Here is a 15,556-nt window from a genome sequence, read left to right as displayed (position 1 = left end):
ATGAGAAATCAGGAGTCCAAGATCTCCAGCCTGCTCTGGGCCATCTCATTGCTGCTTTCTTTTGGGAGTTGGCCCAAGTCACCATAGCAGACAAATCCCCTAAGGCTCATTTGCATACAGGTGCCAGAGCTTTCTAAAAATAGAATCAACAGTCAGCTCCAGGAAGCAAAAACCTTGAAATTTATTTAGCAGGGAAGGGAGACAATCATCTGAGGAGGGAGGAGGAACCTGTCAGAGGTAGCCAGAGAAGGGAAAGGCAGCCACAAGGGACAGGCTGGATGAGGAGCGAGGTATTATTTAATCCTAGCACTCATTGGCTTTGTTGATTTAAGAACACCCTCTACCCTGGACTTCGGATTCTCCATTTTTAAGATAGGGATATCAGACTGGATGATAATGTTTAGGCCTCTTCTAGCTGTAAGGAACTCTACAGTATTATTATGTACTCCAAGTCAGGACACATTAATAACAATTACAATAAAATAATATTTGCCAACATGGATTGAGTATACTGTCAGGTACTGTTACAAGTGTCTTTTAGGCGTGATTACTTCAAACAGCGCTTTGAGTAGAAGATGAATAACTTTGAGAGCAATTGCCAATGTTCCACGTTAGCATGTGTTGGAGCTAGGAGTTTAACCCATGTTATATTACCTTCCAGGATGCTAAATTTATGCCTTGTTTTCTAACTTAACACATTCAGAGCCACCTCCCTCTACATTCTTTCCCCTGGTTTCCCTGCCACCCTCCTTAGGTCACAGTGTCTACCTCAAAGTCTCTAGAACAAGTGCATCCCCTGCCTTGCTGAACCAGCGCCTATTTGCTACTAAGAATTCAGCTTAATCTCTTCCCCCTCTGTGATTTACTTATCCTCAAACAGAACGACTGGCTGCCATTTGTTGAGACAGGATGAGTGGCACTGTGCTAATTCTTACAACTTCCTGAGAAAGCTACCTTTTTCATTCTGATTTTACAGATGAAGTAACTGAGGCTCATAGGTTAAATACTTTGCCTAAGGCCATACCATAGGACTAGTAAAGATCTGAACCAGATGGTCTGGCCTCACAGCCTTCCTAACCTCTATTTTGTCCTCTCTATGAATTGTCAAGGTGTTTGTCTTCTTCACCAGACTGTAAACTTTTCTGGTGATTTTTATGTAAACCTTTTAGAAACTCAGTTGTTTTGGTTGGTTGGTTGGTTGGTTGGTTGGTTGGTTGGTTAGCTGGCTTTGAATGAACTCCTTCCTGAGAGGTGATTTGGAACAGCATATCTGGGGGACAAAATAGGGCTAGAATCAGGACCTAAAAAGATAACGTCCCTTTCTCTATCAAATCTTTCTCTGCCCCTTTATTTTCTTTTGTTTATGTATTTATTTTAAATATTTTTTTATTTTATGTGTATGAATGTATTTGCCTGCTTGCATGTGAGTGCACCTGTGTCATGCAATGCCCTCAGAGGTCAGAAGAGGGCATTGGATCCCCTGGCACTGGAGTTAAGGACAGTTGTTAGCTGCCATGTGGGTGCTGGGATTCGAACCTAGGTCCTCTGCAAGAGCAGTCAGTGCTCTTAACCACTGAGCCATCTCTCCAGCCCCAGCCCCTTTATTTGTTTTCAATTTTTTTTTTTTTGGTCTTTTTTGAGACAGCATCTCCCTGTAGCCCCAGCTCTCCTGGAACTCACTATGTAGACCAGGCCGGCCTTGAACTCACAGAGATCTGCCTGCCTCTGCCTCCCGAGTGCTGCGATTAAAGGTGTGCGCCAACACGCCCGGCTCGAAATTTTTTTATTCTATGTTTTTGAGTGTTTTGCTTGCATTAAGTGCACTACCTGTATGCCATGCCTATGGAGGCCCAAAGAGGGCATCAGATCCCCTGGAACTGGAGTTAAGTTTCCAGCTGCCATGTGGGTGCTGGGAACCAAACACAGATCCTCCACAAGAGCTGCCAGTGCTCTTAACTGCTGAACCATCACTCTAGCCCCTTTCTGTCACTTCAAATCTCTTTGGGATCAAGACAAACAAAATTGTTTTAAATCTATGTACCTCAGCAGCCACTTCTGATTCCATCTCAGATGGAATCACCACCTCCGAGAAACTTGTTAAAATTAGTCCATGTTTTTATCCCTTCATTTTAGTGTTCCTTCCCTTCAGCACTTACCTGTCTCTTAATTTGTGTGTGTTGTATGTGTGTATGTGGGGGGAGGACAGAGTAGGAAACCAGGATGCCAGGCCCTAGGGTGAGGTGAGCCTAAAACCTTTAAGTCCAGGCTGCATTCTCTCCTAAAGGGAGGGGCACTGAAAACAGTGGCTCTGATAATCCCTGTCTTGTAGAACACTGCCGGACTGGCAGGAGGAAGCGGCCTGGTCATAAGTGCAGGCTCCCTGCTCTGTGGGAAAGCGTCTTGGTCAACAACCCTTAGCTCATCAACTTGTCCTGAACAAATAACTCAACTATCCCTGGCTAAGAGATTAGGCCAAGTTAAAGGTTTACTCCTGAGCTAAAAGCTAAAAGTTCACCATGCTTTTAGCTCTAAGAAAGAAAACATTGTGGCCAATAAATTACTGATGGGCATTGATAACCTTGAGTAAAAGTTTACGGCACCAACTAACAGACTAAATGTCCTGTTTCTTTGTACCCTAAATCTTTGTATGTGACTGCCATATCCCACGTGACTGCTAGTTCCTTGGGATGTATAAAAGCCATCTGAATTTTAAATAAATTGGCTTGTTGGAAAGACACAGGTCCCAGGGTCTAAGACTCTGTAGCCAATCAAGTCCTCTGCCCCAAGCCAATAGGTCCCCCGCTAAGCAAAGCAAACCCGAGTCCCGACAGGACAGTGCTTGCTTGTGTGAGTACAGATAGCAGAGGTCGACATCAGATGATTTTCTTTACCACTCCACCTTCTTTTTTGAGACAGAGTCTTTCACTGACCCTGTGTTCACTGTTTTGGCTACACTGGCTGGCAAGTGAGCCCCCATGATCCACCTGCCTCTGCCCCCAATGCTGGGGTTATACAGACACATGCCTCAGCACCCAACTTTTATATGAGTGCTGGGGATTTGACCTCAGATCCCTCATGGTTGCACAGCAAGCACATTACCCTCTAAGCCATCTCTCCAGTCCTTACTTGTTACTGAATTAAACACTGTAAGCACTTAATGAAAGGTACTATGAGGGACTGGAGAAATGGCTCAGTGGTTAAGAGCACTGGCTACTCTTGCAAAGGATCCTGGTTTTGATTCCCGGCACCCACATAGTGGCTAACAACTGTACAGGGAATCAAACACCCTCTTCTGACCTCTGTGGGCTCTGCACAACATGGGTACACTTACATTCATGCAGGCCAAACACTCATACACATAAAATAAAAATAAAGAAATTAAAATAATTTTTTTGTCTTTTTGAAGCAGGGTCTCCCTGTAGCCCCAGCTGTCCTGGAACTATGCAGACCAGGCTGGCCCTGAACTCACAGAGGTCCACCTGCCTCTGCCTCCCGAGTGCTGGGACTACAGGCATGCGCCACCATGCCCGGCCAAAATAATTTTTTTAAAGGTACTTTGAGAGGCAGAAGAAAAAATATGGCTTTGAGAATCAAGCACATTTGAGTTCAAATTCCACTTCCTAGCCCGTGACCTTGGACCAGTTACTTGCCTTCTGAGAACTAGACTTGTTAGCTGCAAAACAGTACTGTAATATCCTTTTCTGGGTCAGGAGAATAAAATGACGTAAGTGTTGTGACAGTGCCTTGGCAGCTGTAAAGCTCTGTATAAATATGAGTCATGTTCATTCAACTTATAGTTTGCCCTCAATCTGCTGCTCTTTCTCCTGGAGTCTGTCGTGGGACACACCTCAGAGCTCCCAGGAGCAGGGAGTATAGGGAAGTGTGCACAGGGAGGAGCCCAAGAAGGCTGGGAACTGCAGAACGAACTTCTGATAGAAGGAAATGAAAAGTTAATTATGCCTCTGCTGGTAGTACATTTCCAGCCTTTGGGCTTAATCACCTGACACAGCAACACAGTGGTGAAGGAGAACAGTATCTTATGAGGATATTTTCCTCTTCTTACAAAATGGTTAGCTGGCCTGGAACTTGCTATGTAGACCAGGCTGGCCTTGAAGTCACAAAGATCCGCCTGCCTCTGCCTCCCAAGTTTTGGGACTAAAGGCGTGCGCCACCGCGCCTGGCTCTCTTTCCTTTCACATTTCTTCCTCCCCAAGACTAGCCAAGGAGATTGAAAAGTTCAGCTTGGAATGGTACTGGAAATCGTCAGCATTTCCCAGCATAGTAGCACAGTCCCAGCTACTCTGGAGGCTGTGAGAGATCGCTTGAGCCCAGTTGTTGAAGGCCAACCTGGGAAACATATTCCATATTAAAAAATAAATAAGTAAATATGGTGGCACACACCTTTAATCTCAATACTCAAGAGGCAGAGGCAGGTGGATTTCTGTGCAAGAGAGGCCAGCCTGGGGATCTGAACTCCAGCCCTCAACTCATACTTGCACAGCAAGCACTTCATGCACCAAGCCTCAATCTGCTGCTCTAGGCTGCCTCCCCAAGCCCTAGAACCCTTATTCTTGACAAGGCCCTGTGCCTGGTTTTGGAACTGTAGACATGGGCCAGACTTGGTCACAGCTCTCAGGAGGCAGGTAAGTTCTAGACACTTGCAGTACAGCTGGCAGAAGTGGAAAGTTAAGAAGTCTTTAACCCAGGCTGGGGGGATGGGGCCAAAAAAGGTCCTAGAAGAGATGACACTTGAGTCTTTAAAATCAAATGGGAGTTTCTGATAGAGAATGAGGGGGGCAGGGTAATTATGAGAGAAGAGGAGCCTGGCATGGAACAAAAATACATCCTGTCTCTCACAGCCAAGAAGAGCCAAAGGCAACGGGACGATTAACTATAAGTGGCATTCTGGATAGGATCCAGGGAAAGAAAGGGGCACCGAGTAAAACGTAAAGTGATGGAGGTGAGAGGCCGGGCGAGAGGGGGTGCTTGCTGTGCAACCCTGATCACCTGGGTTCAAGTACCAGAAATCACTTTTTTTTTTTTTTTTAAAGCCAGATGCAGTTGGCAGAGTCTGTAATCCCAGGACTCCTGTGGTGAGCTGGAAGGCAGAGAAAGGAGACTTGCCTGTTGTACAACACTGTGATAAGAACAAGACACACACACACACACACACACACGCACACACACACATACACACACACATCACAAAGGAAAGAAAGATGATATAAATTATGAACTTTGGTTAATCAGAAAGTATCAATATTGGTTAGTTCTAAAAAATGTACCATGCTGATATAAAGACGTGCTAAAAGAGTAAACTGAGTATGGGGTAAATGGGAATTCTGTGTGATCCTTGCAATTTTTATGTAAATCTATGAATTTTTTCTGGTTGGCTGTCTTTTTGTTTGTTTTGAGACAGGGTTTCATGTAGCCTAAGGTGGCCTCATTATGCAGAGAATAATTCTGAACCCCTGATCTTCCATCCTCTTCTGGAGTGTTGGAATTTCGGGTATGTGCCACCATGCCCAGTTTAAGACTGTCTTGATTAAAAAAAAAAACTTGTATTGGGACTGGAGGTGTGGCGGGTGGACTGCCTGAAGGGTGAGTGGTTGAAGATGGCTGGGAAGACTGGAAGGACCTGGAATCCCAGGGGAGTAATTTTCTGTATATTCATGAGCAGTCCTCCCTCAGGTCTAAGCACTGGAGTGACAGAATATGTGGAAGGAGCAAGACTCAGAGCTAGAGGCTCACTCGGCTACTGCAGCAGTCTAAGGGGACACTTTAGGAATGTGATAAGGAAGGGGAGGGGAGAGCCAGGCTTACAGCTGGCCCTCAAAAAAGGCCTATGAAAGCAGATGTGGGGTATATACTTATAATCCCAACACTTGAGAGGCTGAGGCAGGAGGATCAGGAGTTCAAGGTCAGCCTGGACGAAGTGAGACCCTAGCTCAAAAAGAAAACAAAATGATAAGAGGATTACGGAACAAAAGTGACGAGAATATATGCTCAAGAGGAATGTGGACGGCAGCTCCCACTAACAAGCGGGAGTGGAATATATGTGGCAGTTTTGAGCTGCAGCAAAGCTGGTGCTCAAGACTGGGGAGGAAAGACATCCCATTAGACTTGATCCCACCCACCTGGGCCTGAGCTCTGAGCCTCTGCGTCATTCGCACAGTGTCCACAGACTTCACAGAGGAAGGCGAGAAGCACAAGCATGCAGAGAGGTTGAACATTTCCAGCAGTTTCCAGCGGTCACCTGGCAACCCAGGTAATGGTGTCAAGAAAGAAGGCGGCTGCAGCTGCATTAGGAAGGCATTCGAAACCCTCAGCTGCATGGCCTCCACACTCCCCCGACCCCCTTAACAACACATCAGGCAGGATCCAAGAAAGCTTGAGAATCCCCACGCTCCCAAGGCAACTGGACTATCTTCAGGGGCAGAGAGTGTTGCTGCTGTGTCCATTCTCCATTGAAATGGAGGAGAAGGGGTCAGACTCTAACTTCTCTGCTAACGACTCCTCCTCTCAATCCCACGGCTCACAATCCTGAAAGTGATAGTGACCACTAACCAGTCATGATACAGCATAATAGAGCAGTTGCAGATAATCCCTCACTGTGTGACTTTGTGCTTGATTACTGAGCATCTGTTATAGACACCATGCCTTTCCTTATAGTGTCTCACTTGACTTTCACTAAATTCTAAGAAGTCATCATTGGTATTCTTCCTGTTTCACAGCAGAGGTAACTCAAGTCCCGGAACACTGCTGCTGCCAAGCGTTCATTCTACTTAAGCCACAGCTAACCTAACTGAGCCCTGTCTCCTTTTTTCATCCTGTGCCAAAACATCCAGCAGCTCCTTAGAGGCTACTGGAGGCTGTTGCATTGAGTGCAGGCTCAAGTATATACCTACACACCGGTGCTGTTAACCTGTGATGCTCACTAGCATCACCTGTAATGTTTAGGGTCAGCAGGCGATGACTGATAAACAGCTAACAGATGACAGCTAAGAAGGGGAGCCAAACAGCTAACAGATGACAGTCTGCAGCAGATCATGTGTCCTTTTCCAAGAATGTGTACTTGAAGGTTCCAAATTTTAGCTGTGGCTCTGTCTCTCAATCTCCTGAGTCCCTGGGGTACCACAGGGCAGTAGAAAGAGCTGGATGTGAAAAAGGAACACAGGCTTTGGCAGTAGACAACTCGAATTTTGAATTCCAGCTGTGGCATTTCCTAACCTCTGCAGGATTTGAAGTCCGTCCTCCGAGTGTTTCCTCATCCATTTTGTGCATTATTCATATGAAGATTACATAGAGGACAAAAAGCAGGTAAAAAACTGGAGGCAGAGGCAGATGGATCTCTGTGGTATCAAGGCCAGCCTGGTCTATACAGCAAGTTCTGGGCCAGCTGAGGATATATATATATCCTCAAAGCAGATAAAGCACCTGAAAAATAGACAGTGGCTGCACAATAAATGTTACACGCAGTAGTGAGCCTGATGTGGGAACAGAGAACTAAACTCAAGTCCTCAGCAAGAGCTCTTATCCACTGAGCCAGCTGTCCAGCTCCAATAAATATAATTCTTAGTATTTTTGTCATTTATGGAGTGCTTTATCAAAGCCCCTGTCTTTAAATTTTTCTAATTATCTTTATTTTACATTTACGAGTGTTTTGCCTGTCTATATGTACATGCACCCATGGGGGTAGTGCCCACAGAGACCAGAAAGGATATGGGATCCCCTGGAACTGAAGTTACAGATGGTTGTTATCTGCCTTGTGAGTGCTGGGGCCTGAACCTGGGTTCTCTGCAAGAACAGCCAGTGCTCTTAATCACTCAGTCATCTCTCCATCTCTCTAGCCCTCACCCCCTTTTAAAAATATGCTCATATGAACTTACAGCAATGGTGACAGCATGTACAAGACCCCTGCAAACTCAGTCAGACAAAAACCCAGCACAGAATTGTAGAAAAGTACAGCAGGTTCCAATCCTAGCTGAAGAACTATTGGACAGTTGATAACTACTGGGTGAGGATGAGCTGATCTTTAAGGGAGTGACTCTAGATAGGCTGACAGGACCCCAGTGGATGAACTTGCGCTGAGGGATGTCAGAGGACACTAACTTAAGTCAACGGGCCTTAATATAAATGACAGAATGCATGAAATCCATCGGGTAGGCACTGGGAGGGGCCAATGGGGAAGGGAGTATAAAGATAATAAAGACGTTGTATATGAAATACACAAAAACAATATATTTTAAAAGGAAAAATTATTTTTATTGATATTTATTTATTTATTTTGGTCTTTTTGAGACAGGGTCTCCCTGTGGCCCCAGCTGTACTGGAACTATGTAGACCAGGCTGTCCTAGAACTCACAGAGATCCACCTGCCTCTGCCTCCGAGTGCTGGGACTAAAGGTGTGCCACCACACCCAGCAATTTTTATTATTTTATGTGTATGAGTACACTGCCTGCTTGTATGTACATAACTCGTGCCATGCAATGCCCAAGGAGATAAGATCCCCTAGAACTGGAGTTACGAATGGTTGTTAGCTGCCGTGCCACACCCCCTTTTTAATCTGTGTGTGGTGTGTGTGGGGGGTGGAGCTCGGAGGACAGCTGCAGTGCTGGTCCTTGTCTTCCAGCTTGTCTGAAATGGGTCTCTTGTTTTCTGCTTCATACTCCACGTTAACTTTTTAAAAGGAGGTGAGGGCTAGAGAGACAGAGAGATGACTGAGTGGTCAAGAGCACTGGCTGTTCTTGCAGAGAACCCAGGTTCAGTTCCCGGCATCCACATGGCGGCTAATGGCCATCTGTAACTCTAGTTCCAGGGATCCCATATCTGCTTCTGGCCTCTGTGGGCAATACACCAATAGGTGCACGTACATATAGACAGGCAAAACACTCGTAAATATAAAGTTTAAAAAAACTGAAATATTTAAATATAAAGGCTTCCAGGTATCCTCCTGCCTCCACCTCCCTCCCATCTCCCCACAGGAGTGCTGGGACTATAAACATACACACGATTGCATCTGGCTTTTATGGGTTCTGGGGATTCAAACTGAGACCCTTATACTTGTACAGCAGGTACCCACTGAGATATATATGGAGCCAAGTCCTTATCTATAATATGCAAAGATAAACAAGAAGGGGAGTAGACAAAGGCACACACTGGTTTTGAAATCAGACATCTTGATTCAAAGCTGGACTCTGGCACTTACTATTGTTTTTGTGAACTTGAGCAAGCAGCCTAACTCCTGTGGACCTCCATTTACTTGCCCGCAAAATAAAGGCAGTTGCAGTACCTGCCCCAGAGATTGTGAGGGAGGGATGAGTTGATACAAGCACTGAGCACAGTGCTGGCATAGAGCCAGTGCCAGTCAACTCACATCGGCCCCATGGGAAGCACTATTAACCCCATCTTTAGGTGAGGGTATTTTACATAAACAGCAGCGGCTGTTTATTGACACAACAATTATGCATGTGTGAAGTGGAGAGGGATAGGATGCCAGGCATTTGGAACAAGAAGAGCACTGGCCACTGGGACTCCATGAGGAGGAATCCAGAGGAGGCAGGTCCTCCCACACCTTGCACAAACCACCCTCAGTCCTGGGCCTCTATCTGCTTATAATTCATTTTGCTTGACCTTTCTTGCTCTCTTCATGGCGGTCATGGCGTGAAGCTCAAGTGTCCCAGACCACCCCGATCACTGGACACTGATTCCCACACAGCTGGTAATGTTGTCCCCTTTCTTCTTGTCAATTTATCTGACTGCCTTCTTCCCCTCCTTGCTATGACTGAAACCTGGCTTGCCCGGAGGACACATCCTCCCCCCAAAGTCTCCACGTTACTGACTGCTTCCTTTCTCATCACCTTTTAATCACAGCCAGGAGGTGAGAGAGATGTTGCTTTGCACTCCTGCTCCCAGATCCTTCACAAAACAGAATAAAACAGCTTTGAATCTCCTATTAGGAGATTTTGTCGTTGCCCGCCAGTGAATAGCTGCCAGTTCACCTGACTATCCCCGTAATTCTTGGTGATTTAAATACCCACAGAGATGAGCCTTCTGACCTATTGGGCTCTCATTTTTTTCTGACTCCTCCAGTGATGCTGTTCTCTAACCCTACTGCAAACCATTCTCAGTCACATCTGGACCCATCATCAACAGCAGGAATTTCAAGTCTCCCTCCCTCAGACCACTACTTAATTCAGTTTCATCTATCTTCGTCCCTAGCATCCCCTCACTGTCCCTCGCCCCTGTGTCCTTATCTCCATCTCTGCCCAAACACTGACTCCCTGGACCCTCTGCTGTTTTGCCATACTCAAACAAACCACACTTTCCTCAAAGACTCTGCCTATTCTGTGCCTATATCTATGGGAAAAAAATATGTCTGAGGAATAAGACTACCATGCTTCACATTCGTGAATACATGAATGCCGGTTTATGATCTCTAATTTCAAGTGAAGCCTTGATGCTAATCAGCAAATTATACTTCCCTAGTCTATTCACTCTCCCCCTTCCCAGCCGACATCCTCTACCATCAAATTTCTAATCTTTCTGCCTTACCCTGACTCTTAAATCTGATGACTTTGTTTCTTCCTTCCTGAGGAAACTGTATCCAAGACAACTTCCACCAGCACATGCAACCACAGCTGCACCTGTGCCCAAGCCCTCTGATTGCTCTCTGGTTGCCGTGGATGCGGTCTGCGCTCCAGCTTGGACTCATCCTCTGCCTCTGAGCCCATGCCCTCTCACTGGCTCAGTGATACTGTTGCAGACATTCTCCATCCTATGTTTGGGCTTTTTGGGGTTTTGGTGGTGTTGTTTAGGTTTGTTGTTTGTTTGCTTTTCGGTTGCTTGGTTCAGTGATATCTATCGGACTGTTCCGCTGGCACAGCAAACACGCTGTTACAAAACCCTCTTCTACCCCTTTTCACCCTCAGCTACTCCTTTTCTTTCTTGTCTTCTTGAGATAGGGTCTCCCAGGAGCCCCGGCTGACCTGGAACTCGCTATGTAGACCAGGCTGGTCTCAAACTCACAGAGATCCACTTGCCTCTGCCTCCTAAGTGCTGGGATTAAAGGCAGGCACCACCATGCCCTGTGATGCCTCTTTAGAGCAAAAATTCTTTTAAGTGCTATGTAAGGTTCAATGCACCCAATCTCTCTTCTCTCACTCCTACCAGGTTTTCATCCCCACACCCTACCAAAATTGCTTATATCAAGGTTACTAATATCGTCCATGTTACTGAGTCCAGTGGTCAGTTCCCAGCCCTTATACTCAGAACATATCAGCTATATTACCCCACACAGCTGGTCTTTCCTTTCTGTGTAAAACGGCCTCGGCTTCCAGGACACTATATTTTCTCTTCTCACTTGCTCTTTTTCAAAGTCTCCCTTGCCAATTCTTCTTCAGCTTCCCAGCATTATTTATTATTATAGTTTTTGAGAGGAGATCTTTTTTATTTTTTACTTTATTTTTTAATTTTTAAATTTTTTTATGTTTTGGGGTCAGGGCTGCAGCTGTACATCATTGAAGAGACTCCTCAGTTTTTTTTAAATATTTTATTTATTTATTTTTAAATATTTTATTTATTTCTTTGTATATGTGTGTATTGCCTGCATGTCGGTAACTGTACCCGTGTCGTGCAATGCCCATGGAGGACAAGAAGAGGCTGTCAGATCCCCTGGAACTGGAGTTAGGACAGTTGTTAGCTGCCATGTGGGTGCTGGGATTCGAACCTGAGTCCTCTGCAAGAACAGCCAGTGTTCTTAACCGCTGAGCCGTTTCTCCAGCCCTTATTTGTTATTTTTATTTTATGTGTATGTGTATATTGCCTGCATGTAGGTAAATGCACCCGTGCTGTGCAAGGTCCCCAGAGGACAGAAGAGACTGTTGGATCCCCTGGAACTGGAGTTACAGACAGTTGTTAGCTTCCATGTGGGTGCTGGGAATCAAACCCAGGTCCTCTGCAAGAGCATCTCTTAACCCCTGAGCCATCTCTCTAGCACCCAATTTATTCTTTTTTTTTTTTTTAAGAGTCTCACTATGCAGCCCTAGTGGCCTGGAACTCACAGAAATCCACCTGCTTCTGTATCCTGAGTGCTGGAATTAACAGTGTGCACCACCATAGCTGTTCCTAATTTATTCTGTTTGTTTGTTGAGACAGGGTCTCCCTGTAGCCCCTAGCTGGCCTGGAACTTACTTTATAGACCAGGATTGCTTCCGTCTCACAGAGATCTGCCTGTGTCTGCATCCTGAGTGCTGAAATTAAAGGTGTGCCACCACACCAATTCTAATTTATTCTTAAAACAGACATAATATTTCCAGATGTGGTGGTACATACCTTGAATACCAGCACTCAAGAGGCAGAGGCAGGCTGATCTCTGTGAGATTAATGCCAGCCTGGTCTACATAGTAAGTTCCAGACCAGCTGGGGCTACAGGGGGACCCTCTCTCAAAAAAAAAAACCAAACAGACATAATACTGTATCAGAGGAATCCTGTTAAATATGAAGATGCATATCAGTAAAATGTTCTGGAATTAGTGGTGATAACTGTACAAGTGTATGAATATGCTAAAAATCACTGAACTACATACTTTAAAAGGCTATTGTTTTACAGTATATGAATTATGTCAACTAACAATGTTATTAAATGCAACAAGGTATCTTGGGTTGGATCCTGGAACAGTAAAAGGACATTAGAGGGGAAAATTATTGAAATCTAAATTAAGTCTATAAGTCAGTTAATCACATTGCACTAATGTGAGTCTCCTAATTTTGACAAATGTACCATGGTCATGGAATATGTTAGCATTAGAGAAAATGGGTGAAGGATCATGGGAATTCTCCGTGCTGTTATTGCACTTTTCTACAAACCTAAAATTACCAGATAAAAAGTTTATTTAAAAAGATATCAGACCATGCCATTCTCCTGCCCAGAGTCTATATGTATAGTTAATATTTGTGGACATGTTCTCCCACAGTTATAACAGGCAGAGCTGTTACTTCACTATTCCCTGCACTTAAAAGGGTCCTCAATGGCTTTTGAAATGTCCTTTTTCAAGGAAGGGCCTGTAAAGCCCTGTCCAATCCTTAGACTCTTGTATTCATTTGTCAAGAGGTAGTACAAATGTACCCTCCCTTGGGAAGCCCTCAATGACTTTCCCAAGTAGAATAGAAGTAGTTGGGTGTTTTGTTGTTGCTCTTATTGTTGTTGTTGTTGGTGGTGGTGGTGGTGGTGGTGTGTGTGTGTGTGTGTGTGTGTGTGTGTGTGTGTATGTGTATACATACATGTGAACACCTGTATGGAGTCAAAGGTCAATGTCAGGTGTCTTCCTCCACTTTCCACCTTATTTTTTGAGACAGGGTGCCTCACTGCCCACTGGGCTCATTGACTTGGTTAGGCTGGCTGGCCAGCAAATGCCGCAGATCCCCCTCTCCCTCACTGGGATCACAAGTACATGCCACTATGCCTGGTTTTACATGGGTGCTGGGGATCCAAACTCAGGTCCATCTCCCCAGTTCCAACATTTTCTTCATCTCTTTTTATATAATTTATATTGCTTGTAGCTGTGTATCTGCCTTCTTATGGCAGTGCTTGGCACATAATAGGAGCATGACACATGTTTATTGAATGAATAAATGTACAAAGGATGTTTAAGTTATTTTTCCCCACACTAGTCAGGATTGATGAAAGAGGGTCATGCCGCCCCACAAGAATCTGTTTTAGGGACTTTCTAAAATAGTCACTCAAGACTGCTGGTTAATTTATTTACAAATTCCAAAGGCAGACTATGCCTGCAATTCTGACCTGACTTCCCACAGTCTTTGTTGTGATGTTAAAAAATCAGATTAAACCTCCTCCAGCAGCTGGCTTCTACAGGCTTTGGGGAGATGAGTGTCAGCATGTCTTTACAGCCACACTAGGAAGCTTGCTGCCTACAAAAATCAATTTTGATTATCACAAGAGCTGTGCATGCAGCAACTGCCTCCATGTTCCCATAGCTATAAGAGCTTGTTAGAGCCCCAGTGGTCTTGCTTAGCCTTCAAACTCCTGTGCTGTACACTGGCCTCTCTGTGGGTCTCCAGTTTAGGATCACGGGTGCCTCCAGGAGGTGGTGGGGGAGCACAGGTGGGCCTGTGATTGGCTGTGTGTCTGACTCTACAGTGAGAAGCAAGCCCAGCTTCCTGAAGGCTTTAATCATAAACCTCATCAGAGCTTTCACATTGCTCCTATCTCTCTGACTTCTGCATCTATCCCTAAATTGTTTCCAAATTTAGACAAGGAAAAAGGGAGGGCCATTTACTGACCGCCCTTGGATCTTAGTAAAAACTGCTATTTGCTCAGTGTTTATTCTGTGCTGGGCATTCTGTGGGTACTTTATACACATTATCTCTTTTAAAGCATCACCAACAGAGCAAAACAAGTGGAGTAATGGACATGCACACAAGTGCCATGGTCACTGAGAGCCGGAAAGGAGCTGCACACAAAGAAAGGAGAACAGCAAAACCAGAGCAGACCTGAGAGCAAGAACAGGAAGTGGCTTGTACATTCTTTAAGCATGTGGGATTGGCCAGCCAGTCCATTCCCTGGTCTTTCTATGAGCAACCCAGACAACTGAGACTGTCTTATGTAGTCTTTGACACGCCAGTCACCAAGAAAGTTTCACTGGTTGGGGGCTGGAGAGATGGCTCAGTAGTTAAGAGCACTGGCTGCTCATGCAGAGGACCCAGGTTCAGTTCCCAGCACCTACATGGTGGCTAACAACCACTCATAACCCCAGTTCCAGAGGATCCAGTGCCCTCTTCTGGCCTCCATGGGCATTGCACACACACATGGTACACTTACATACATACAGGCAAAACACTCATATACATAAAATAAAAATAATAAAATATTTTAAAAAGTTTCACTTGTGGGAGGAGCAGAGGAGAGATTCTGTCTTTCCATGATGGAGGTCCTTATTATCACTGCATTTCATGGCAGAGACCAGGCCTGGAATAAGCTGGTGTAGCAAAGGTTATCAGCTAAGCTAGCCTTTTAAACTAGAAATAGAGTCAAGGCCAAATCCAGGTACAGGGATGAGACTTAAATTACAGTTCAGCATTCCCCAGCTCTGAGTCCCAGTGCCTGAGATTAAAACCAGTTTATTCTTTTCTTCAGGACCCATACCATAGATGAACTTAGCATCTATCTCCCCAACTAGAAAGCAAACTCTAGAGAGCAAGATGTAGCTCCAACTTAGCACAGTATCCCCCACAGAGTCTAGTGAATAAATTAAACAGTGAAGCTTTCCACCAGGCTCTGCACATGAAACCTGACATCTCCTGCTTCAAACACTCCTTCTTTTTAAAATGTTTAAAATATTTTATTTATTATTACTAGTGTTAGAGAGAGAGAGAGAGAGAGAGAGAGAGAGAGAGAGAGAGAGATTGTGTGCCACTGCATGCGTCTATGTAGAGGTCAGAGGACAATTTCCAGGAGCCAATTCTCTCCTTCCAGTGTAGGATCTGGGGACCATACTCCAGTTTGCATGGCGAGTGCTTTCACCTGCTGAGCCATCA

General features: G+C 45.1%; 1 protein-coding gene across 1 annotated transcript in view; it reads right to left on the bottom strand.

Moving 5' to 3' along the window:
• Rab3b (RAB3B, member RAS oncogene family) overlaps positions 1–15,556 on the bottom strand; it is a 61,174-nt gene that overhangs the window by 31,988 nt on the left and 13,630 nt on the right. The gene's annotated exons all lie outside the window — the stretch shown is intronic.

The sequence above is a fragment of the Nannospalax galili genome, unplaced genomic scaffold (genome assembly GCF_000622305.1).
Source record: "Nannospalax galili isolate Female #2095 unplaced genomic scaffold, S.galili_v1.0 scaffold713, whole genome shotgun sequence".
NCBI classification, from domain to species: domain Eukaryota; kingdom Metazoa; phylum Chordata; class Mammalia; order Rodentia; family Spalacidae; genus Nannospalax; species Nannospalax galili.
Note: the sequence above shows the minus strand (reverse complement) of the source record. Positions and strands in the feature narration are given on the sequence as shown.